Raw genomic sequence first — 25,124 nt, 5'->3', positions numbered from 1 at the left:
CTGTTGAACTTGGTTTTAAAAGTTTTAAGTGAGGTGGCCTTACTGTTGATGAGAATTCCTATGCCCTTCCTTTAATTGTTTCCAGCTATTAGTCCTATTTTGCCTAAAGCTGTAACTTGAAGAACTGGAAAAGTTTTTGCTGTTTCCTGAAGCAGCCCTCTGCTGCCTTTGTGAAATTTCAGAGGGTAGTTTCTGTCCAATATCCGATTTGTTTAGAGTAATTACACAAACTAAGCTTTAAACTAACACTGGAGTTGCCTAGAGGTTTTTTTTCCTTTTCTTCTACTCTGGGAGGCCAGCAGCACTACTGTGTAGTACTAAGTACATATATATATTCTTAGTACTTAGCGTATATATAAATAAATGCTTATTTATCTTTTAGCAATTCAAATAGAGCTCTTTAAGAAATATGGATGTGATGTCACAATGAATGGAATTTAAAAATCATGAAAGCTCCGAAACCTGCTCCTAAACCTGCCCTAAGGACAATAACGAGACCACTCATGACATGGATAAATGCTGATGGGAAAAAAAAATTTAATGCAGATTTCATGTGCAAGCTGTGAAGAAACCTCAAATATTCCTGATAAAGTAGTTACAAAGATGATTTGAAAGGGGAGGTCCTGGGTGTTCCAATGTGTAAAATACTTTGCATTGTCAATCATTCTGATTGACTTACATTTTTAAATTGTGTGAAGTAAAAACATTTTCAGTGAAAAGAAAAAACTAGTGAATGTTATCTTCTTTTAAGTCTCCCATATAGGAAACTTCCATAGAATCTCCAAGTTAAGGCTTTGAACCAAACCTCTAAAATCACATTATCTTAGACTGTGTTTATTGAGAGCAACTCCATGTGGTTTATTTCCATGTTTCAAATATTAGAAGTCACTTATTCAGAAAAATATCCCAAAAACACCTTTTCAGAGCAAGGAGATTTACCTCGCCCAGAATCCTTTTTGATCATTCTTTCATCTTCCTTCAACACCTTTTCTCCCCCACCCATACTTCATGCACTTAGCCAACTTGAAGCAACTTGTTGGACATAAAAAAAAAAAGTCCTGACAGAGTCCAGGGGAAAGAGACCACCAATGATCACTTCTCTGGTCTTTCCAAACACAGACAAGCTCCCCTGGATCTCTGGAGTGGATCCAGGGAAAAATGACCAGGAATCAGAGTACCAGAGAGGTGTTTGTTTGTTTAGTTGTTTAGTTGAAGATGTGTTATCATCACACAATTTAAAAATATAAAGCAATCAGAAAGATTTACAATGCAAAGTAATTTGCACATCTAACCACCCACAACTTCCCATTCAAATAATCATTTAAACTACTTTATCAGGAACATTTGAGGTTTCTTCACACCTGGCACATGAAATTTGCATTAAAAAATTTATTTCAATCAGAATTTTTCCATCATGAGTAGTCACTTTTGTGTCATTAGAGCAGGTTTAGGAGCATGAATTTAGCTTTCATGATTTTAAATTCCTTTCATTGTGAAAGCACATTCACATTTCTTCTATTCTCTGCTTGTTTATTGACCTGCTGGAGCTCTCTCCCTACCTGCAGATAGTAGTACTTTGTAAGCTTATGATTATTCAAGCTATCTGTAGAGAGCCACGTCCTGTTGTCCTCTCATTTCAATAGCTGTGACACTAGAAGGCAACCTCATCAAGATGCAGGTTGGTCTGCCCCAGTCTCTCTACCTTTTGCAACTTGATCTGGCTTTCTTAAAAGATCATCGTCCTCAGCTCCAGCAAACAGAACCAGCTGCATCTAAGATTGTGAACAATGGAACAACCAGTCCCAGCTTGGCAGGGATCATTTCCAACTGATGCTGATTATATGTGGATTGAAGGGATTCTTTTCCTCACCAACACTGTTAAAAACCTGACATCTTTGCGGGATGAATTTGTGGTGCAGGACAGAGATGTCATTACACTTGCTTACCCGAAGTCAGGTAAGGAGGCAGGATCAGAAATGGAGGAGGGCTGTGGGGTGATGTCAGCAATTGAGGGCTTTCTCTCTGCTTCATAGTAGGCATGGTCCCAGGGAGGCATTAAGACAGGCAATTATAACTCAAAGGGAGCTGACAGATAGCAGGGACCTGGAGGAGAGCATTCTAATGCAGATGCTGGTGATCTTGGGGTCATCAGGAAGGGGGACATTAGTGAAGTATTTCTGGAAAAAATGAAGGATCTACCTTGGGATATCAAGAATGAAGACTGCAGGATGAAGGGAGAATAGAGCAAGTAGAGGGTGCAAGGCAGGGAGGGAGGGTGGGTGAAGTCTAGAGAAAAGGATGCATATTGAAGGAACTGTACGATAGGACTGGCTGTTGTGAGGAAGAGGCAGAGGAGCAACGTGCGGGTAGGCTGGATGTAGTTTAGAGTGGGTGTGGAACTGTAATCACCTTCACCTGAGTAATTAGGACATTTACAAAAGGTCCCTGGTGCCAAACAAATTCTTACACATTCGTTTATTTTAAGCAACAGCCCAAACAAGCAATATGTAGTCATTTGTGGTTAACCTGCTTTGCATACACCACAGAACTGTACCCAACATTGGCTACCGTGAATAAAATAAAACCCCCAACTTATAAGGCCCCAAACTCCTTTGGCCCCTCAGAGCTCTCTGCTCAGATGCTCCCCACAGTCCTGAGTCTAGATGTATGTTCTAGTTTGCTAGCTGCCAGAATGCAACACACCAGAGATGGATTGGCTTTTAATAAAAGGGGATTTATTTAGTTCGTTCTTCAGAGGAAAGGTAGCTAACTTTCCACTGAGGTTCTTTCTTATGTGGGAAGGCACAGGATGGTCTCTGCTGGCCTTCTCTCCAGGCCCCTGGGTTCCAACAACTTTCCCCGGGGTGACTTCTTTCTGCATCTCCAAAGGCCCGGGCTGAGCTGCAAGTGCTGAGATGAGAAATGCCGAGCTGCTTGGCTGTGCTACATTGAGGTCTCTCATTTAAGCACCAGCCAATTAAGTCAAACGTCCTTCATTGCAGCTGGCATGCCTCCTAGCCGACTGCAGATGTAAATCAGCAACGAATGAGTTTCACATACCGTTGGCTCATGTCCACAGCAATAGAACTAGGCACCTTCACCTGGCCAAGTTGACAACTGAATCTAACTACCACAACATGAAAGGAGACCCCTTTCTTTCTCCTCTCCCCTAGGAGTGTGGGAGTTTCCCCCTTATCTTGCCTCCACTCTGGTAGTTCCCTTGCACTGCTGGCCTCTGGAATGCTTCTTGCTGTAAGAGCTTGCCCCTCCCACACAAAGCTGTCAATTGTTGCTTCCTATGAAACAGAGCTGGAGCTCAAAGGATATTAAGGAATGATGAGAAAGAAAGAAAGAAAGACACAGACGGGTTCAGGGGGTCTGAAGTTTAACTTTAACAAACAACAGGCAACTTTATTCTTAACCAGATCCTGCTTATATGCTGCAGGGTGACAAAAAGTATGCATGCATTTCCTGGGGGAACAGAGTGCTTATCTTTCAGTGCTCTTTTCCTTCATACTTAACATAACCATTTGGGGTAAATATTCTCTTCCTCCCAGACTATTCTACATAAAGCAGATAGCAATCTCCACAGTTTACTGCCACCACCCTGAGGCCAGCTGCTCCCAACAAATTCTGCAGGTCTTGTTTTAACCCTTGGCTCCTACAGTCAATATACAGCTTCTGTGTTATGTCCATCTAGCAGACAAATGTTTTTCTTAGTCAACTCTGAAATCCTCACATTCACACTCATTAAATCTATAAATAAGGAATAAAGAAAACTGTTTAGGGATGAAATATTGTATATTTCTTAAGGAGGGAGCAGAAGAAATAGAGCAGTTGGAGCACGAGTGACTCCTAAGTGAGGTCTCAGAGAAACTGAGCAAACAGTGTCTCAAGTATGAAGAACTGATCAAATGCTGCTAAGGAAAGAAGATGCAGAATGTAAACATCACTTGGATTTATGGACATGGGCATTGTTGATAAAATTAGAAAGTGTTTTTAAGATGTGGCAGTAGGGACAAAAGTCAGATTGAAATAGGTAATACTCTTTCCTTTATGTAGGAACCAATTGGCTGCTTGAGATCATCTGTCTGATTCACTCAAAGGAGATCCAAACTGGGTCCAATCTGTTTTAACTTGTCATCATTCACCATGGATAGATTATATGGAAAGGCTAGAACAAATACAGAATCATCCACCTGAAGCATGTCCACACTTCCACACCTCCTACCTCCCCATTCATCTCTTCCCCAAGTCATTCTTCAACTCCAAAGCCAAGGTGAGTGGACAATGGCTATAACACTATTAACTTCTCTGGCTGTCCTGTATGCCCATGTCTTAGGGACAGAATTAATATGGGGTTCATTAAAGTGAGCATATTAGACAAACTTGTTCCAAGCTCCTCTATCAGCTACTAAGTAATTTCCTTAGTGTGGCTCCAGGGAATACTGTCTTCATCAGTTAATTAAAATTCTGTCTCATCCCATCCAATTTACCCAACAGTGAGTTGGCCATAGAGGTACCATTTGGTTGGGGGGTTGTTTGTTTATATTTAACATAATGATGAATAAATTTAGGTTAATGTCTTCCATAAATACCCTTGCCTTTTTTTCATTTTTACCTTATGTTTTCATCTATCTTTGACTTTTTTCTTTTCTTCATTTTTTGATCCCATTTTATGTTCTTTGTTGGCTTCAGAACTATTTTTTATTGTTTATTATTAATGGTTGATCAACAATATGCCTCTTTAACTTAGCAGAGTCCATTTAGAGTTAGTATTATAGCTCTTCGTACTTTCCACTTCAAAATCCAGACCTCAAAATGCCCTTTTCCTTTCCCACTTTACACTTATGACTTTTCAAATCTTGTACCCTTAGCAAATGTGTAATCCCATTTACACAACATCTGTCTGTATGCAATTTTCCTCTAAGTTTTTAGTTCTATACTCGTCATGATTAGCTTCATGCATCAACTTGGCCAAGTGGTGGTACCTGTTTGTCTGGTTGGGCAAGAGCTGACCTATCTGTTGCTATGAGGACATTTCATAGAATTAAATCATGATCATGTTGGTTACATCCACAGCTGATTCCACCTGTAATCAGCCCAGGGGCATGTCTTCTACAATGAATGATGCTTAATCTAATCACTGGAAGCCTTTTAAGGAATATTCAGAAGAGACAGGCTCTCTTCCTGCTTCAGCCAGCCAGCAAGCCTCTCCTGTGGAGTTCATCCAGACCCTCGATTGGAATCGTCAGCTTCACAGTCTGCCCTACAGATTTTGGACTCTATGTTCCCATGGTTACATAAGACACTTTTATAAATTTTATATTTATGAATATTTCCTGTTGATTCTGTTTCTCTAGAGAACCTTAACTAATACAACTTGGTACCAGGAGTGATTCTTAAGAAACAGAATCTTAAGAAAGGGTTTTTATGAATGGTTTTCTACTCTGACTGGACTCAAAGGCACTAAAGACTCTGATTCACAATCAGAATGACACTGCCAATCCATGGATTGAGTTGACAAAAGAGATGATCAAAATATCACCATTTGATTCTTCTAATGCTTCACTTGTATGAAGCCAGGCTCTGCAGGATAATAGTTTTGACACCTTAACAGAGTTTTGTGGAAATAAGAGATATAGAGACATTGGCTGGTTGTTGTTAGATACACTGGATACATTAATGAGTGAAAGGGATAGGCTTGAGTCTTCAAGTGAGAAGTTTAAGTGCCATCTGACATATGTAGAAGTTTCTATGAATGTTCTGAATGAAAATCTTATTTCCTGTAGCCATAGACTTGAGATCTATGAAAATCAGACTGAGAACCTTATTGTTAGAGTAGCAACTTTACAACATAAACTGAAATCTCAATCCTGCATTGTGTCTGCCATTAAAGTGGGGGCATTGATTGGAAAGGAGTGGGACTCTGAAAAATGGGATGGTGATATGTGGATTGATAATGATGTCAGGGGCGAGGTTGAAACACTAGGTAATGTTGAGTCTTCTCTAGATAACCCTGTAATAGTCTGCCCTGAGGACATAGCCACCCCAATTCCATACTGCCTTGAGGAGTTGGCCACCTAAACTCCACCTGAAGGGGTTAACCCTAGAGTGATTAATCCTGTTTCACCAGATGAAAATGCAAATGAACGCCCTGAAACAAATGGCTTGGAAGATATTTCTCATTCTTTTCATGACCCCCCACCACCACCCCTCATTTCTTCCAGACCTATAACTAAAGTCCCAACAGGCCCCTAAAGGTGAGGTACAAAGTATCACACATGAGGAGGTACATTATACTCCAAAAGAACTGTGCGAGTTTTCCAATTTATATAGACAGAAATCAGGACTATCTATGGTAATGGATTTTAAGGATGTGGGATAATGGTAGGAAGAATATAAGGCTGGATTAGGCTGAATTTATTGATATGGGTCCACTAAGCAGAGATTCTGCATTCAGTGTTATAGCTCGAGCAGTTAGGAAAGGTGTCAACAGTTTGTTTGGATGGTTGGTTGAAACATGGATCAAAAGGTGGCCAACATTACCTGAGGTTGAAATGCCAGAACTGCCCTGGTATAATGCAGATGAGGCATTCAGAGGCTTAGAGAGACTGGAATGTTAGTGTGGATTTATCATGCAAAGCCTGCTCTTACACCCCAGGAATGTCCAGAGGATGCACCTCTTACCAGAACAGTGAGAAATAAATTTGTGAGACTAGTGCCATCATTCCTGAAGAGCTCTGTAGTTGCACTTCTCTGTAGGTCAGATATTACTGTGGGAACTGAGCTGGAATCCTTAAACACAATGGGGATGACTGGATCCCAAGTTGGCAAAAGCCAGGTGGCAGCACTTAATTGCCAAAGACAGGGTGGACGTGGCTATTATAATAGACAGCAAACTCAAAGCAGGCGTCCAAATAATCTGACTCGCAGAGATTTGTGACATTGTCTAGTAAGTCATGGGGTACCTAGAAATACAATAGAGGGCAGTCTACTAAATTCTTGTTTGAGCTGTACAAACAAGAGTTCTAGGTTAAGTGAACAGAAGCCTAACCTGAATTACAAAAACACAGAGTCATGGCCCCTTAATCAATTTTCAGACTTGAGGCAGTTTACAGACCCAAAGCCCCTTGAATGAAGGGGGGGCAATGTCCCTTTGGGGAGAACTCTGATATACTGCCACAAATTTATACTGTTAATCTTCCTCCAAGCCTTCCCAAGGAGACTGACGGCCTTTCAAAAGGGTAACTGTGCATTGGGTAAAAGGAAATGATCAGACATTTTGGGGATTATTAGACACTGGTTCAGAAGTGACATTAATTCCGGGGGATCCAAATGTCACTCTGCTCCACTAGTCAGAGTGGGGGTTTATGGAGGCCAGGTGATCGATGGGGTTTTAACTCAAGTCTGTCTCACAGTGGGTCCAGTGAGCCCCCAGATGCATTCTGTAGTTATTTCCCTAGTTCCAAAATGTGTAATTGCAATAGACATTCTGAGCAACTGGCAGAATCCCCACATTGCCTCTCTAACTCAAGCAATTTTTCCTCTAATTTTTTAGTTCTATAATTATAGTACATGCTTTATACTGATCTACTTTAAAGAGTTGTCTTTTAAATGAATTACAAGAGGGAAGAAAATATGAACTTTTATATTTATTCAGTTATTTACTATTTTTGAAGCTCTTTATTCTTTCCTAAAGCAGCATTATCATTTCCCCTGGACAATTACCATTTCCCCTATACTCAGGGACTTGTTTTAGCATTATTTTATTATGGGGTAGAGGTGTTGGCAATAAATTCTAAGCGTTAATGTTTCTAAAATCGATCTTCAGTTCACCCTCATTTTTGAAGGGCAATTCTACTGGATAAAGAATTAAGGGTAATGATGTATGTATGTGTGTGTTTTCTATGAGCATTTTAAAGGCAGATTTCAAGTTCTTTTTGGCCTGTATTTTCTCTGATGAATATCAGGAGATATTCTTACTCTTTATTCCCCACTGTGTGCAACATTTATATTGTCTTCTGACTACCTCAGTTCCCTCATTGTCCACATGTTGTATTGTTCTCTGGCTGGTCACTCGTTAAGAGTTGCTGCCATCTGAAAAGTCTCCAGTAACCTCACTCCATGCATGTAGTCTGACCTCTGCCCTCAATTTACAGAGAATGCTGACACAGACTTTTGAAACTCCATCTGTCTAGACCTGCCTCCTTTCTGATGTCCCTTTCTGTCCATTTCTGTTACTTCAGCTGCCCACAACCAACCTCTTCCTCCGCAGCTCAGCTGAACGTAACCCCAGGTGGAGAATGCAGGGATCATGGGTCTCAACTTGTTAGGTTCCCTTCTCCTATGAATTGGAGTCTTGCTCAGCCTCTTGTCAACTGCCTGAAAACTGCTGTGTGAAATATTTTACTTTTATAGTTTTCTATAGTCCCAGCTACTCCCTCATATCAGAAGAAGAAACCCTATGTCACTATTTTTGACAGGATTAAAGAGAGAGAATTAAGATAAATTACTGAGGTGTACACTGATTATTTGCAGAGATTTCAGGGACCTGGATATTATGACAAGACAATAAAAACTGATGAAGAAGGAAAAATTAAGAGACAATATACCTTGAGGGCCTTTTAATGCCAGAAGCTTAAATGCAAACAACTCTCCACAATGCTCTCAAAAAACTATGCAAGATCTCTCCTCCCCTCAATCATGGCAAAAGCCCCACTAGATCTTGAGCCTCGCCTGCTCTGATTTCCATCATGAACTCTGATATGTAACTTTTCTCTAGTGTTCAAGGTCAGAAACCTAGTTGTAGGACAGGTCTTCTCCATGTCAATATGCTTCTTTCTCTCCTGAAAACTTGAAAGAAAACAAACTCTAGCAAAGAACAGAGTAAGACAACCTCCTACTGACCCTTTGCCCTGCATCCCCCATTCACCCTGTCAAGAAACACTGACTCTGGGCTCTGTGCTGTCTCATCACAATGTGCTTGCCCAGCATCTGATGATCACACCCACATTTAATGCTTACAGTAGCAAAATCACATTTACATAATTATAGAATGGATGCAGTGACTTTAACAATATTTGAAAATACTTAATGCTTATACATTATATATTCCTTGTAACGTTTATATAAATACATGTATTATATAAATATATGGTTTTATGTACAATATAAATATGTACTTACAGGACATATACCTTATACATTGATGTAGCTATAATAACGTCACATAAAATTCAGGAACTACATGTATATATATATATATATATACAATTATATCTGCTCTATAAAAATTTTGACACTTGCATGATTATTACATGTATGTAAACATAGGTACTACAAACACATTGTTTAGCATACATACCTTTTATAGACATAAAATATTTTGTCATATAGCTATACTGCAATATTTTTACATGATAGGTGTATTTACATGTACACATGGAATGTGTGCTTTTGTTCTCTGTATCCATACAAGAGTATTATATAATTACATAACTACTGATACATGATATTTATTTCATACATAGAGTATAAGTACTAAAACATTTCAGAGTACATAATTGATATACTATAAATTTGGAATGTAAGTACTATATGTAAATACAGTATATATACTATAGAATTATATCTTTACAAAGGGCAGATTTAATGTATACATAAACAGTGTATTTATATTGTAAGGCATACCTGACCTGAATTGATATTTGAAAACAAGCCACATACTCTGGAGCAATTTTTAAATAAGTATAACATGTCTCAGAGTAGTCCCCTGCATGGGGTGTCGAAGTGATGGGACAACCATGGGGCAACACAAGTGGGTGGGAGGCATCATCAACGTTCCCGTTCTCAGGGTGGAGTCTTCAACATTTCACTATACCCTAAATATGACACAGATGCTCCAAGTCATCTTTCGTCTGTTTTCTATACTTCAGTACAATATGATTACAAAGGAAATGCTCTCACATAGGGCAGACTAACAATGTTAAAATCACACCTCTTCCACTTGTAACTGTTCTAATCTTAGGCTAATGTTTTAACTTGGTGTATTTTGCTGGTTCTCTCTTGTAAAAATACCATGTACTACATGTGATAAAGTGCTCGCAATGGTTGCTTGTTGATATATGGTGCATTCTCAATAAACATTATTAGCTATCATCATAACTATTATATTATCCTGATTATTGCTATTACCATATTGTTTGCCATATTACAAAAGAAGAAATTGAGGCACAGGGAAGGGAATTAACATGGACAAGTCTCATAGCTAAAGAGAAGGGACTCTCGGCATGCCTAGGTGATGATCAGAATTGCAAGTGACCTTATATGAACTTGATCCAGCAGATCTTAGATGATTTTCAGGTCTATTGTTACAAAACTACCTCTTTATTTCATTTGTTTTGAGAATTCCTGATGTTTATTTTTTACTCTTAGTTTTCCCAATCTACAGCAGCATGAAGCTGTTTATCCCATCATTTTGAATTTTATAACAAATAGAACATTTATACACTTTTGACCATTAGCATCTGTCAGATTAGTGACTGGGAAATGCTGATTTAAAAATTTGTAGGTAGGACAAGCCACGGTGGCTCAGCAGTCAGAGCTCTCGCCTGCCATGCTGGAGACCCAGGTTCAATTCCCCGTCCCTGCACATGCAAAAAAAAAAAAAGTTATAGATAAAGGAACTGGCACCTGGAGCATGAACTGTCAGGACTAGCATTGAATAGAGAATCAGGGACAGAGTCCCAGCACAACTCAGATTTCCTGATTCACAACCCTGGGCTGCTTAAACACTGGCACCAAAATTTCATAACATCATATTCTCTTCAAAATATTAGGTATCATTCCTTTGGCTTGTTTTGAAATATCCTTAAGGACAGAAACAATCCATGTCTTGTTCACTGCTCCATCTACAGTGTCTAAATACATTTCTGGCATATATGGATTCTTAGCAAACATTGTTAAATGAATGAGTGGAAGATGACTGAATTGTAGACAAATGTTTTGATTGGGGAATGGCTGTTTCTCCATCGTGCAAGATCTAGGAGCAAGGGAATTGGATGCATTTATTTCTCAACTTTTGTTTTCCTTTTCCACTTAAAGCTAATCAGAAATAATCAGAAATCCCAGAGGTATTATTCTGGTTATTACATCTGGAGAGCAGTGAAGCCTGTCAAAAATCCAGTCACCTGAACAATACTTTGAATGTTTCCTTCATGGAAATGGTGAATCTAACTCAAAATATGGGTTCTCTATGGAATGGTGGAATTCCTGCACCTCAGATCCAGGTTAACACTGTCTCATAGTTTATACACCCAAACTGTCTGTGTTTTAGTTTGCTAAACCTACTCAAAGTGGATACCATAAAACAGGTTGGAGTTTAACAACAAGAATTTATTTTACCTTACAAGCTTAGAGTTTTGACACTAATGAAAATGTTCAAATTATGAAATAATCAAGCCGATGCCTCCTTTCTGAAGACTGGCTCTTGGCACTCCTGGACTCCTATGTCACATGACGGCATCTGCTGGTATCTCCCGTGTCTTCCAGGTTTTGTCGCTTTCAGATTCTTGCTTCCCTGTGTTCTAGTTTGCTAGCTGCCAGAATGCAACACACCAGAGATGGATTGGCTTTTAATAAAAGGGGACTTATTTTGTTTGTTCTTCAGAGGAAAGGCAGCTAAGTTTTCACTGAGGTTCTTTTTTACGTAGAAGGCACAGGATGGTCTCTGCTGGCCTTCTCTCCAGGCCCCTGGGTTACAACAACTTTCCCCGGGGCGACTTCTTTCTGCATCTCCAAAGGCCTGGGCTGAGCTGCAAGTGCTGAGATGAGGAATGCTGAGCTGCTTGGGCTGTGCTACACTGCGGTCTCTCATTTAAGCACCAGCCAGTTAAGTCAAATGTCACTCATTGCAGCAGGCACACCTCCTAGCGGACTGTAGATGTAATTAGCAACAGATGAGGTTCACGTACCATTGGCTTATGTCCACAGCAACAAGACTAGGTATGCTCACCTGGCCAAGTTGCCAACTAAATTTAACTAACACACCTGGCTTTCTCTCTGTTTTTTAAATCTCATTCTCTCATAAAGGACTCCAGTAAGAGGATTAGGACCCACCATGTACGAGGGGGACCACATCTTAACTGAAGTTCCTATTTACCAAAAGAGCCTACTTACAATGGGTCCAAACCCAAAGGAATGGATTAACTTTAAAAATTCATGAATTACTCTAGCAAAAAGGAAATTAGGAAAATACCATGGTTTATCAGTGAATCCAACAAAGGATTTCACCTAGACATCACTAAGTAAGAGACGGAATCCTGAAGTACACCAGAACATCTTGCGTCTCTGCTCTTTTCTTCTCGAAAATTTCCTTTTGCTCCTCAGCATAGGTTTTTATTATTTTGTCAATACGGCTGAAAAAGAGCACAGAATATGTGGATCTGGGAATCTATATTTTATTGCTGAGATGGACAACAATTTTTCTTGATGTCAAGACCAAAAATCTCAAGGGAAGAGGCACTAGTCAGCATAGATCAGACGCCTCAGTCTGAACACATCATCAATATTCAAGTAATAAGATAAACTAGCACATGACCTCTTAAACTAGAGACATCTGAATAACCTAATTGTGTGAGGAAAACTTTTCATAAAATGTGCTGTTTCAAAGGCTTAGGGTGAGTGAAGAACAAACAGAAGATCAGTATCTGCTAGAGTTAATCTCATTTTCTCCTGGTATTGGAGAAAGAAATATTCGTAGTTGAAAGAGCAAAAATACTGACTCCATAATGTACTAAGTCCATGACATATTGCCTCTTTAATTTGCTATCTCAATTTCCTTCACAATTCCAAATTTCATCTCTCTCACATGAAACAGGTCTTAAAATATTTTATCTTATGGAGCAGTCAATGATTTGCCATCTATGTGGTAAATACAGAACACTATTTCTCATAAAAATGAGGGAAAATGGAAAAGAATTTCCATTACTTCACTCGTTTACTCCCTAAATACTTATGATATGCATATAATTGGCCAGAATTTTACAAGCAACTGAGCAGACAAGAGTTAAACAAATGCCACCTTTTCTCTCCTCGTCTCTTGCAGTAGTACACGGATCATGGTTTGATCATATTTGTGGATGGCTGACGATGGGAGGACAAGAGAATTTCCTGACAGACAACTATGAGGACTTGTATTGGGTGGCCATTCTTCCAAAAAACTTCATTCTTTTTCTCCCATTTCATAGTGCCTAATTTTCTGGCATTTTTAATGGTTCTATTGTCTCCTTTCAGTTGGAGATTACCCCAGTGAGAAGATCAAGTTAAGTTATTGTCCACCTTTTCTTCTCTGCCCTACATATGTAAGACGTGTTTTTTCTTAAATTTTCTTATTTATTTCATCTTAAAACATTTAAGACATGCACTGAGGAATGACTTGATGAGATACACTTGCTGAGAAGTGTCAACATTTCTGTGGTCAAAGATCAGATGCAATTTAGAAATATGGGACAGTGTCAGGATGGAAAGATAGGACTTGGCAAGGTCAAGATTTTACAAGAAACATTTAGATATCCCTAGATGAGCAGAGGACAAAAGTGATTCTGGCATGGACTAAATATGTAAATATTTAAATACACTCATAGGAAGAGGTGGTTTGTATCAAAGAGGGTAGCTCACATGCAGCCTAAAGGCTTTGTTCAGTTGATGCACTTCAGGAGACTTCCAAAGACCTGGTAACTCTCCGTGTAGAAGCAAACTTTTGAGTTTTATAGGGTGACAGGATAAGAGGGATACACATCCTTGGGCTTTGGTGTAGAGTATAAACATTGATTTGGGTGTCTTTTAACAGTGGTTATCTCCTTTCCACATCTCTACTACATCCAATTGTCTTTGGTTTTCCTTTTACTCCAATTGAGCCTTATCTCATTGTTCTAGTTTGCTAGCTGCCGGAATGCAATATACCAGAAACAGAATGGCTTTTAAAAGGGGAAATTTAATGAGTTGCTAGTTTACAGATCTAAGGCCGAGAAAATGTCCCAATTAAAACAAGTCTATAGAAATGTCCAATCAAAGGCATCTGGGGAAAGATACCTTGGTTCAAGAAGGCCGACGAAGTTCAGGGTTTCTCTCTCATCTGGAAAGGCACATGGCGAATGCAGTCAGGGCTTCTCTCTCGGCTGGAAGGGCACATGGCAGACATGGCGTCATCTGCTAGCTTACTCTCCTGGCTTCTGGTTTCATGAAGCTCCCCGGGAGGCATTTCCCTTCTTCATCTCCAAAGGTCGCTGGCTGGTGGACTCTCTGCTTTGTAGTGTTGCAGCATTCTCTGCCCTCTCTGAGTCTCTCATTCTCCAAAATGTTTCCTCTTTTATAGGACTTCAGAAACTAATCAAGACCCACTCAGATGGGTGGAGACATGTCATCCCCTAATCCAGCTTAACAACTGTTCTTAACTAAATCTCATCAACCAGGGAGATGATCCCATCACAGTCCCAAATACACAGCATTGAATAGAGACTATTCTACCTTTAAGAAATGGGATCCATATTAAAGCATGGCTTTTCTTAGGGGGCATACTTCCCTTCAAACCAGCACACTCATTTTGATCACTTTCTAGATGTGCACAACCTAAACATACTCTTCCCACATCTCCTCATTTTTTTATCTCCTTTTGGTATTCCTTCCCTTCTGCCACTGCTTCTTTTTCACTTTTCTGTACTGAATTTTATTTCCATGCCCTGATTCTTGTGTTTCCTAATCTAGGACATAAGAGGCAATATAGAGGTGATCAGCCAGTTCCTGGGCAAGAAGTTGACCCCAGAAGAACTGAACTCAGTCCTGGAGAATGTATCTTTCCAGGTCATGAAGGATAACAAAATGAGCAATTTCTCTCTAGTACCAAATTACATAATAAAGCACAGCAACGGGCAACTGATAAGAAAAGGTGAGAGATTTTTCTGATTTCAAATCATGAAATAAAATAAATGTGCAGTGAGTTCCACTGCCTGCTTTTATTGATGCATTAGGACATGAACAAGGGTAGTATCTGAATACTTAAATTGACCTAAGAGTCATCTGAAATCTAAAAATTTCAGGCATGTTCAGTCATATGAAAAAGGAGGAGGAACAATATATTGCGTGTCTCAATGGAGTTGAACTTTTGGGAGAAACTGAATGCTAATGTGAATGATGTGGAAATATAGCAGCTGGTTCTGAGAGTGGGATATGTGGCACTGAGCTGATAGAAGAGCAATAGATATTAGGAATAAAGTGATAAAGGGTGTGTATTTTTGAGTTGAGCAGCTTATGGGGACAAGGAAATGGCCATAAGAAAAGATAAAGGTCAAAGAGTAAAGCCAGAGTATTAGGAGGATCATTATATGGAAATTGAAATCAACAAGATTTTTACAATAATTGTTTTGGAATCCCAGTGCACTTGACTAGCAGTGGTGGAAAGCTACAGTGAGGAGATATACTGGGTAGTGTAGCTAGTTACTGAGATTCAAAGGTAAGAGTAAAAAGGAAAGAAAAAGAATAACAGACGTAAATAGTAAGAACACTATTTCTGCCTATATGACGTGGTGTAAATGTGGTTGGGAGGAAAAAAAACCAGCCACTATCTTACAGCGATGATGTGAAAATTAATGAGGTGTGCATGTAAAATCCTAAAACAATGCATGGCATATAAGAATTACTTAACCTATGTCAGGGATTATTATTGTTGTTGCTGCCTTTCATTATTATTCCATTCTCATGGTATTACTACAAGCAAGTATTAGGAAAAATTCTATTTAACTGTTGGCAAACTTGGGGCTCAAATATATTATATAACCTGAAGTCCAGGGTTTGAAACAATTGTTATCTGACACCAGATGGGAAGTTTGTAACCACTCTGCTACATTGTGTACAATTTTCAGGTCACTGGTCAGGATAGAAGGGAAGTAGGGATAGACATGGAAGGCTGAATGCAATATGTACTTATTTTTTGTATTGAACAGGAATCACTGAAAACTGGAAAAATCACTCCAAATGGCACACAGTGAAACCTTTGATAAAATATACCAAGAAAAGATGGCAGGGCTTCCCCCAAGAGCTTTTCCCATGGGAATAGTGTCCTACTATTCCTGAATCTGACATGAATACTGATTTCCTTTATGTCCTCATGTTTTATATGAAGCAAAAACTTTGTCATTGCATCCTGGATTCTTTAACCCTATAACTCAATGATACATTTCATAATTGAAAACAAGTAACTAATTAATTTCATGGCATACTAGCTCCAAACCTCTTCCACTCAGTGCATGTCCCTCCCTTAGGCACATCCATGTTAACCTCTTTAATGTGTACTCTGTCTCTTTCTCTTTAGGAAAATTTACTGTCTATCCCTACTGGCCCTGCCATTTGCTAAAATTCTTTTAACATGAGATTCCTAAACTGCAACAGGGCTCAGCTGGTACCATTGCCAGCTGGATACCAGTTACAGTGCAGGGTCCAAGTATAAAACCAGTATATATTTTCTGTATAATTGAATTATGTAATAATTCAATTATACAGAAAAATAAAGGAAAGAATATTTCAAAACGCAGATAAATTTTTGCCCAGGTTAAGAAACCAAAGGAAATACTTTGCAATATCTGTGGCTTTTTAAAGAAAGAAACATTATATACACCAGTTTCATATTTTCTGTAACCATTACCAATCTCATTTCTTTCTTTTCTCACTATTAACAATTATTCTGAATTTAGTGTGTTTATATCTGCAGCAGCTGCAATGGTGTTGCTAAGGCAGGATGGAATAGGACATCAAGGCTGTGGTCCCTGTTCTTCTATTCAGCTTCAGAAGAGTTAATGCAAAGCTGTAAACTTCAAGGGACAAAAATTTCCCCTAATGCACAGCTGCAAACTTCAAGGGACAAAAAATTCCCTAATGCTTGAAATCTCCCCAAACCATAAAAGCTTGCAATATCCTTGGCCCAAAGCAAATTCTTAGTTAATGACAAAAAGCATAGGATCATAAAGATTGTTAAACATCAGCCCAAAGTCAAATTTTAGGTACATGACAGCAAGCCACAAATTCCAATAGCTATCTCCTCCTAGAAACAAAGAAGACATCTGGTGTCCAGAGGTCACTGTGAGAACCTGCACAAAGAAGATACCTGGTGCTCAAAGGTTACTATGGAAACCTGCCACCAACAAAACTTCCTATAACACGAACTAACCCTCTTCCACTCAGTGTATGTCCCTCCCTTGGGCACGTCCACGTTAACCTCTTTAACGTGTACTCTGTCTCTTTCTCTGTAGTAAAATTTACTGTCTATCTCTACTGGCCCTGCCATTTGCTAAAATTCTTTTAACATGAGATTTCTAAACTGCAACAGGGCTCAGCTGGTGCCACTGCTGGCTGGATACCAGTTTCAGTGCCTAATCCAAGTATAAAACCAGTATACCTATAGTTTAAAGTTCCTGGACACTTTCATCCAAAAAGGAGGCACCAGAAAGGCATGCTTCCCCAAACCATCCCAAAGCCAATGAGTGATTTACACAGACTAATGATTTACAAAAGATGAACACTTTCCCCAAATAGAGGCCAATCTGATGCTGTAATTTGTGAACTAAGCTACCTGTGCAACTAGGGTAAAAGTGAACTCCAGCCAAAACCAAACCCTTGATTAGCTTCCCCACCCCCTCACATTTTGGCTGTCCTCATTCTCCTCTTCAGAGTTCATGCATCCATTATATCATTTCTACAAAAATTCTCACCTTAGACACTGTTTCTAGGAAACCCAACTCAAGAATGTGGAATCTCCATCCTAGGACTGATTATGTCTCTAAGGATGGGACTCTGGAGTGGGCTCACTCACTCACCACCAGATGCCAGGGAGGACTCCAGTATTGGTAGAAGGTGAAGTACAGATACCGCTGGCATGCTGTAGCAGTGCAAATGCCAAGATGCCCACCTAAGGACAACCAGATGAGCTGCACGTGGAAAAAGACGAGCTGTCATGGGCAATATCTCTCTCAATTGAGAGAGAAAGGAAAATAGTAAATATAAGGGCTGTGGAATTAGGTGTCTATTGAAAAGTACTAGTAACGCATAGAGAAGAGAAAGCGACAGGCTTTGATCTAAACAATCTAACAATCTAAAGAGTGAAAATCAGAGCATCCCCTTGGTGGTATTTAAAGAAATGGTCAACACTGAAAATCAGAGGGTAGACAAAACTAAAATTCACGTGCAGGCCTCAAATGGTAGAATAGAATAATTACAAAACTATGTCCCTCCACTAAAGCAATGGTTAAGCAGGCAAAAACTGTCATGGTGAACTTTTTTAGAACTCTGGAATCCAATGAAAAACATACAACAACCAGGGAACACTTAGAGAAGGATAAAGCTGCTGAATCTAGTATTAGCTTGTTTAAATAATTCTGTGGACTGACTAATGCAGTATTTTAATTTATCCACCCACTATTCTCTCACTTTCCAACAGAGTGGCAAGGTGTGTAGACAACATCTCCCATTCCTAGTGCAGCTTGCTGGTATAAGAGGGAACTGAGTAGACCCTGTTTTCAGAGAACCGCAGTGGTGGTCATGTCAGCTGGCATGGGATAGATGGTATCAAAAGCAGTTTATTACTCACACGTAGTCAAAGCCCAGAGGAGAAGCGCAGGGCTCACCATTCAAGTTCACACTGGGGTTACCCTTGGGAAGAAAATGATCATGCAGGGGCTTGGGGGCGTCTGGCTTTGTAGTGGTAAGAGGGGTTAGGTGGCCCTTGGTTCTGTAGGAGGATGTGATTGGCTTGTTTGAATAATTCTGTGGCCTGAAAGGGTACTGAAGCCTGCTACTCAAGGAAAATTGTGCCTGGAAAAAATAAAAATAATAAATAAAAACAACAACAACAAACTGCACCTGGTCCCTTTGATGAGGGGGTCCTTTGGTTAGGGGATCTCATCTGCAAGAGCAGCGTAGAGAAGGAATTTATGGTTAAGTCATTTGAGCACCTCCCAGTTTCCCAGGAAATCAAGTCAGCACATAATACTGGGTCTAAATTTTAGGACTTCATCCCTCAAATTGATATCTAAGAAAAGAAATAACATGTGTAAATAAAGGAATGGCTTTGGGGAAAAGAAGAGTTAATATATTCAGCTTGGATACGAATTTCCCTCCAGCTTTGTGGAGATTCACAACACACTAGACTTTCAAAGGCAGCTGAGAAAGCAAAGGCAGATGAAGTGGCATAGAAGCCACTACTTGGTGGTTCTGCCCACGTCTTGCCTGCTTCTCACTTTGAGATGATGGCGTAACAGAGAAATTAGGATTGAAGGGATGACTATGGTTGTTGAATCATTATATAAACATTTGTTTGTTATTTCTAGTATATTGGAGTCGACAGAGGGAAATACCTGAAATCTCTGAACTGTAATCCAACCACCTTGGTCTCTAATAACGATTGTATAGGCTTTATTTGTGCCCTTGTGACTGTAAAAACCTTGTGAATCACCCTCACTTGTCCTGATTTTATCCAGTTTTTCAACTTTGGAGTCTTGTGATCATTAAAGATAGCCCCTAATGTTTATGTATGAAAGGTCTTGGGTCAGCCCAGAACTAACCCACCCCAATTTCAAAGTTGTCTGGATAACAGAAGTCGGATCTAACCAAAATGGGCCTGCCTGACTTGCATAGTAGCTTAGACTTTAACCTATAAGTCATCAATACCTCACTATAATACTAAAAATCATACCCATCATCACATTAAGGCCATGATTTTCTTATATTTTGTGACTAAACATGTAATCAAAATGCACATACTTCAATAATTACTCTAATTACATCATCTGGAGCCATTGTGCTTATTATCCTAAAATCTGTCCATCTTTTCATACTATAAAAGTCAGAATTCATTGCTACCTATCATAGCTTGCCAAACCCCAACGAAAACCACTCCTTCCAATCCTAAAGAACACCTAGGGCAATATATAAAATTCTACAAAGGTTCCATGCACTAGGGTAACTTTCCAGAAACCTACAACCTCTAGATGGGTCCCTGGTCCAGTTAAGTCCTGAAACCTAGAGGGCCCAGCCTCTCCAGAACATCAATTAGTTCCATTTACCTACCCCCATTTTATCAACAGGCCCTTCTACATGAAAAAGTTAGAATGAGCATAGCCCAAATACACCTAAAGAATGAGAGAAAGATCACAGGTAATGGTGGAGTTATACAGAGAAGGTAGGGTTTAACAAATAAGCATGATTGCTGAATCATTATATATTGATATTTCTTTTAGTCTCCAGTATCTTAGAACAGCTAGATGTAAAAACTTAAAATTGTAGAGTTGTAATCAATACCAAGCTGTGAAATCTGTTCTACAAGAAATTGTTGTCATGGTGCTTTGAAATTTATTGCTTTTTTGTATATGTGTTATTCTTCACAAAAAGGAAAGTACAACCATGAGAATTAATGCAGTTTTGGGGGACAAATTTTTGTTTCCATACACCATGTGTTCTGCTTTATCCCTGGCAATAAACTCTCTCTTTGAAACCTAGGTGTCTCTGGAATTGGTCACTGAGTGCATGAGGCAAAGAATCCACCACCTTTTTTCACTAACAGCAGGGGCTAAAACAATTTACATATTCTTAGTTCTAGAAAAGTAGGATGTCTGTTTAAATCAAGGGCTCTCTACTTAAATCCTAAAACATTTTCAAAACAATAAAGAAAACAAATCCCACTTTTTACTTTCAGTGCAGTTACAACGAAAAGCCACAAACTCAAAATACTGTGTCATTCTGGATAGAAAAATAAAATTCCAAATTTAATAGAACCAGTGTGGGAAGCCAAGAGAGTGGTGAGTCTCTCTCTGCATTGGGAGCATCAAAGAATATAAGGTGGACATATGGTCCTGGTTACGGATGAACTCAGAAGCCACCAGCTTGTACTGACCCCTGGAAGAGATTCTCCTCACCCTACAGGAGTGGGAACACCTACAGACCTATAGCATTTTCTAAGAAAATGACTTGGCGTAATATTTGGGGACAGTAAAGAAAAATGTCCAGATAATTTATGGAGAAAAGATGAGTCAAGAAGCATTGGAGAGAGAGAATCTTGCACCAATATACCACAACAACAGTAAACAAGAAGTCTTTGAGCTATGAAAGCAGGAAACCTATTTTTACCTATTTCCCTCTATAAAAACTTTTTACAAGTACAAGATCTAATAAAATCCAACATTTAAGTGTGGAAAATAAAGAAAACATGCCATGTCCCTTCAGAGACACTACAACAAAATAACTTCTTGAAGCAGAAGAATTGCAACACAGCCTTCCAGATTGAAAATTTTAAAATCTTACTGAACCAGTTACATCCATGGATGAACATCTTCAGCATAATCAAAGAAACTTGAGGAAGAGATGATGAGACAAAAGGAACTTGCCCACGTGTGAAACATGGATCAACAAATATTCTGCTCTGGACAATCAAATATCCATTGAGAAATATTTTCTAAAACGATGGGGAAAAAGACGTCAGACCTGTAAGACGAAAATCATTCCTTTGGGACCTGAGAAAATTCTACCTACCATACTAAATCTTCTCATAAATTGGAAGAGTTCGATTAGAATAAATCTGGGATTGCATCGCCTGCTAAGTATTTTAATTTTAAGGAATGGTGTGACTCGACTTTCTCCAAAAGAGAATCCCAGTGGCTCTTGAAATTATTGTGTTAAAATTCAACTGGCCCAATGAAATTCAACTTTCACATAAATAAAAATTCTCAACATTTGTTATGGGACAATGTCAAATGAGTTCAAGCAATTTCAAATTTCTTTTATATGGATTTTCAATTGTGAGCACCTTTGAGTATTTCAAAAGGTTACTTTAGCTAGTCATTTTAAATGGAAGTTATTTTCATTTTATTTTAAATGATTTTGATTACTGAATCATTATATAGATATGTCTTCTTGCTTTCTGGTATATTGGAGTAGACAGAAGAAAATTCCTGAAATCTCTAAATTGTAATCCAGCTGCCTTGATTTCTGATAATGATTATACACCTTTCTCTTTTGTCCCTATGATTGTAAAAACCTTGTGACTAACCTTCATTTGTACCCAGTTATCCAGTTTTTCAACTTCAGGGTCTTGTAATCACTAAAAACAGCCCCTAATGTTTATTAGTGAAGGGTCTTGGGTCAGCCCAGAACTGACCCACCCCAAGTCTAAAGTTATCTTGATGACCTAGACTGGATCTAACCACAGTGGGCCTGCCTGAACTGTGCTGCACATGCTCAATAATTAGATCACCTCTCATTACATCACCTGGGGTCACTGTGGTCATCATCCTAAACCCTACTCAAATTTTCTCTAATAAAACTATCAGAATTACTGCAGTTCAGAGAGACAGATTTGGGGCACTACGCCATCTGCTCTCCTAGTATGTGCCTAGCAAACTTTTTCTGTCTTTGAAACCCCAGTGTCTCAGAAGCTGATTATTGAGTACACAGGCAAAAGCATCCACAGTCTTTGTCCAGTAACATTTGGTACATCCTTATTTTAGAAAATAGCAAGCATTAATGGCAATTCTCTTCAGAAGTAACATTTTCTATTTTGATATACAGTTTTCAGATACTTTCAGCTAATAAATATGGGATCATTCTTTATGGAGGCAAGTTTTGGTAAACCAGGTTTCATTTAAAATCCCAGAAAATTTTCTGTCAATTTAAGCTCTCAGAGGACAAACTTTTACATTTAAAAAATATATAATCAAGATACAATAAATATACCCTTTTAAATTGTAAAACATACCTTTTAAAAATATTCATACAGTTGTGGGGACATCACCACTATCAAGTTTAGAAAATTTTTATCACCACAAAAAGAAACTTCATACCCATAAGCAGTTACTCAACATTCTCCTTTCTCTCCAGTTCCTGGCAACCACTAAACTACTTTCTGTCTTTACGAATTCGCCAATTCTTGATATTTCATTCAGATGGGATCATAAACACATGGCCTTTTGTGTGTGGCTTCTTCCACTTGTATCAAGGTTAATCCATGTATCAAGTACAGAACTTCTTGAGTACTCCACTTGGTTACTGGGTGGCTCTTGGAAAGTAATTAATCTTTTTAGGCCTCAGTTTTCTTACATGAAATGAGCTACAGCATAGTTTTTTTCTTAAGCACAGAACTGAGTGGGTGAACCTAAGCATCCTGCCACCAAGACTTCATAGAATTTTCAGGATTTTTGTGAATAACTCCAAGAAGTTTCTCAACAGAACATTCTGGAAGCATCATACTGAGGAATTTTGATTGAATGGCACTTTGTAAGTCTCCCTAGTTCTTCACATTGCATCCTATTGGGTTGATGTCAAATATCTCTGCCTGTCGAAAAGGACACCCTCTGAGTTTGTAGGAGTCCCTAAGTAGGGTCTTACCAAGACTAGTATACCCTTAATTACATTGCCCTGAAACATTATATATCTTACTGTCTTATATCAGGCACTGTTTCTGTGATGTAACAAACGGGATTTAGATAAGATAGCTTCTTTGTAACTGATACCATGTCCTTTACACTGTTTCACACTAGCAATTGAGCAATACACAAGGTCATTCACAATCCAGCTTCTCCCAGTGACGTGTCTGTGGACATGTGCAGCAAGATGAGACAATTGTAGCCATAACTCATCTCAATAATTGGACACACAATAACCAAAGTAAATGATTATTTACCCTACCTATGCTGACTTTTACTTGATGTTCTTCAATATTCATACAAACATAAGATAATCCCTATTCTTAAACCATAGAAAAAAATTAGAAAGAACATCATATACAATTTTCTAGAGTTAAGTGAATAAAGGTTAAAATCCTTCTGATATAGAATGCTTACATAAAATTGTGCACTCAGCCTAGCAGTGTCATTTGGGTTTATATAAACCTGGCTGACCTAAATGAAGTTCAGCATCCAGGAACTTGTTAAATTGTGGAAGGAGGAAACTGGAAATAAACGAGTTTCCCAGTACAGTTTTCACATTAGAAGGACGTTTTTAAAAATTCTATCAATTCATCAACATAAGCTTATTATGCCACCAAGGTCATGTATTAACATGGCTGACACATTTTTTCTGCAGACCCAATATATGAATCTAAACTATTCTCTGGCACGTGTTTTCACTGTACAATCAGATGGCACATGATTCACCGTCTATTCAATTACGAAAATGGTATAAACTGCCAACGAATTTTGCCAAGGAATGAGGATAATTATAGAACAGGTAATAAGAGCATCAAATCAGCATTCATGATATCTAACTTCCCTTCATTTCAAAAGGACATCCGTATTTATTTCTTTCTCTGCTTATTTACTGACGTCCTGGGTTTCTTTTTCCCCAACCACGCTATTAAATCCAAGTAACCTCAGAAAGTACTCAGTCTGAGATAGACACCATTTAGAGGTATTTTCTAAAGACCCAAATCCCTGCGACCCTCCCCATTACAGTAACTGCGACCAGTAAAGCAACCTCAGGAAATTAGGATTCTTTCGCCTCTATCTCTTTATCTTTGCACCCTGATCCGGCTTGCTTAAGTGTCTACCTCAGCCCCAGGAAACAGGCAGCTGCTTCGAAGATTTCCACAGCCAGAACAATCTGGCTCAGACTGACAGACAGACCGCTGGATGGCTACAACCATGTGTGCAGTGAAGGAATTCCCGGCCCCCTCGTCCGCCCTGAAGACCTGAGATCTTTGCGGGATACATCCGTGGTGAGGGCCAAACAACGTCATTACCCTTTCTCACCGAAAGTCGGGTAAGGAAGCAGGACCAGAAACGGAGGAAGGAACACGGACTAGTCCCTCACCCAGTCACTCTAACACCCAGCCACAGAACCACGGTCGCTCACACGGTCACGTCGGCGCAATAACACCTCCAGCCCCCACCACAACCGAACATAACCGCAACAACTAGGTCTCACACACACACAAACTATGGGCCTGCAGTGTCACAGACAATACCTCACACACACACAAATCCCGGGACTCGCAAATCGAAGACACACACAATCCAGGCCCAAGTCACCCGGCCGACACGCCACCCGGACGCCACGCGGGGCGCAGTGCCTTCTGGGAAATGGAGTCT

The 25,124-nt window shown here is 39.3% G+C and overlaps 1 pseudogene; it reads left to right on the top strand.

Moving 5' to 3' along the window:
* The first annotated feature begins 1,787 nt into the window (after positions 1 to 1,787).
* LOC143660023 (sulfotransferase 2A1-like) lies at positions 1,788 to 16,131 on the top strand (annotated as a pseudogene).
* Positions 16,132 to 25,124: the final 8,993 nt, after the last annotated feature.

Source organism: Tamandua tetradactyla, chromosome 16 (genome assembly GCF_023851605.1).
Source record: "Tamandua tetradactyla isolate mTamTet1 chromosome 16, mTamTet1.pri, whole genome shotgun sequence".
NCBI lineage: Eukaryota > Metazoa > Chordata > Mammalia > Pilosa > Myrmecophagidae > Tamandua > Tamandua tetradactyla.
Note: the sequence above shows the minus strand (reverse complement) of the source record. Positions and strands in the feature narration are given on the sequence as shown.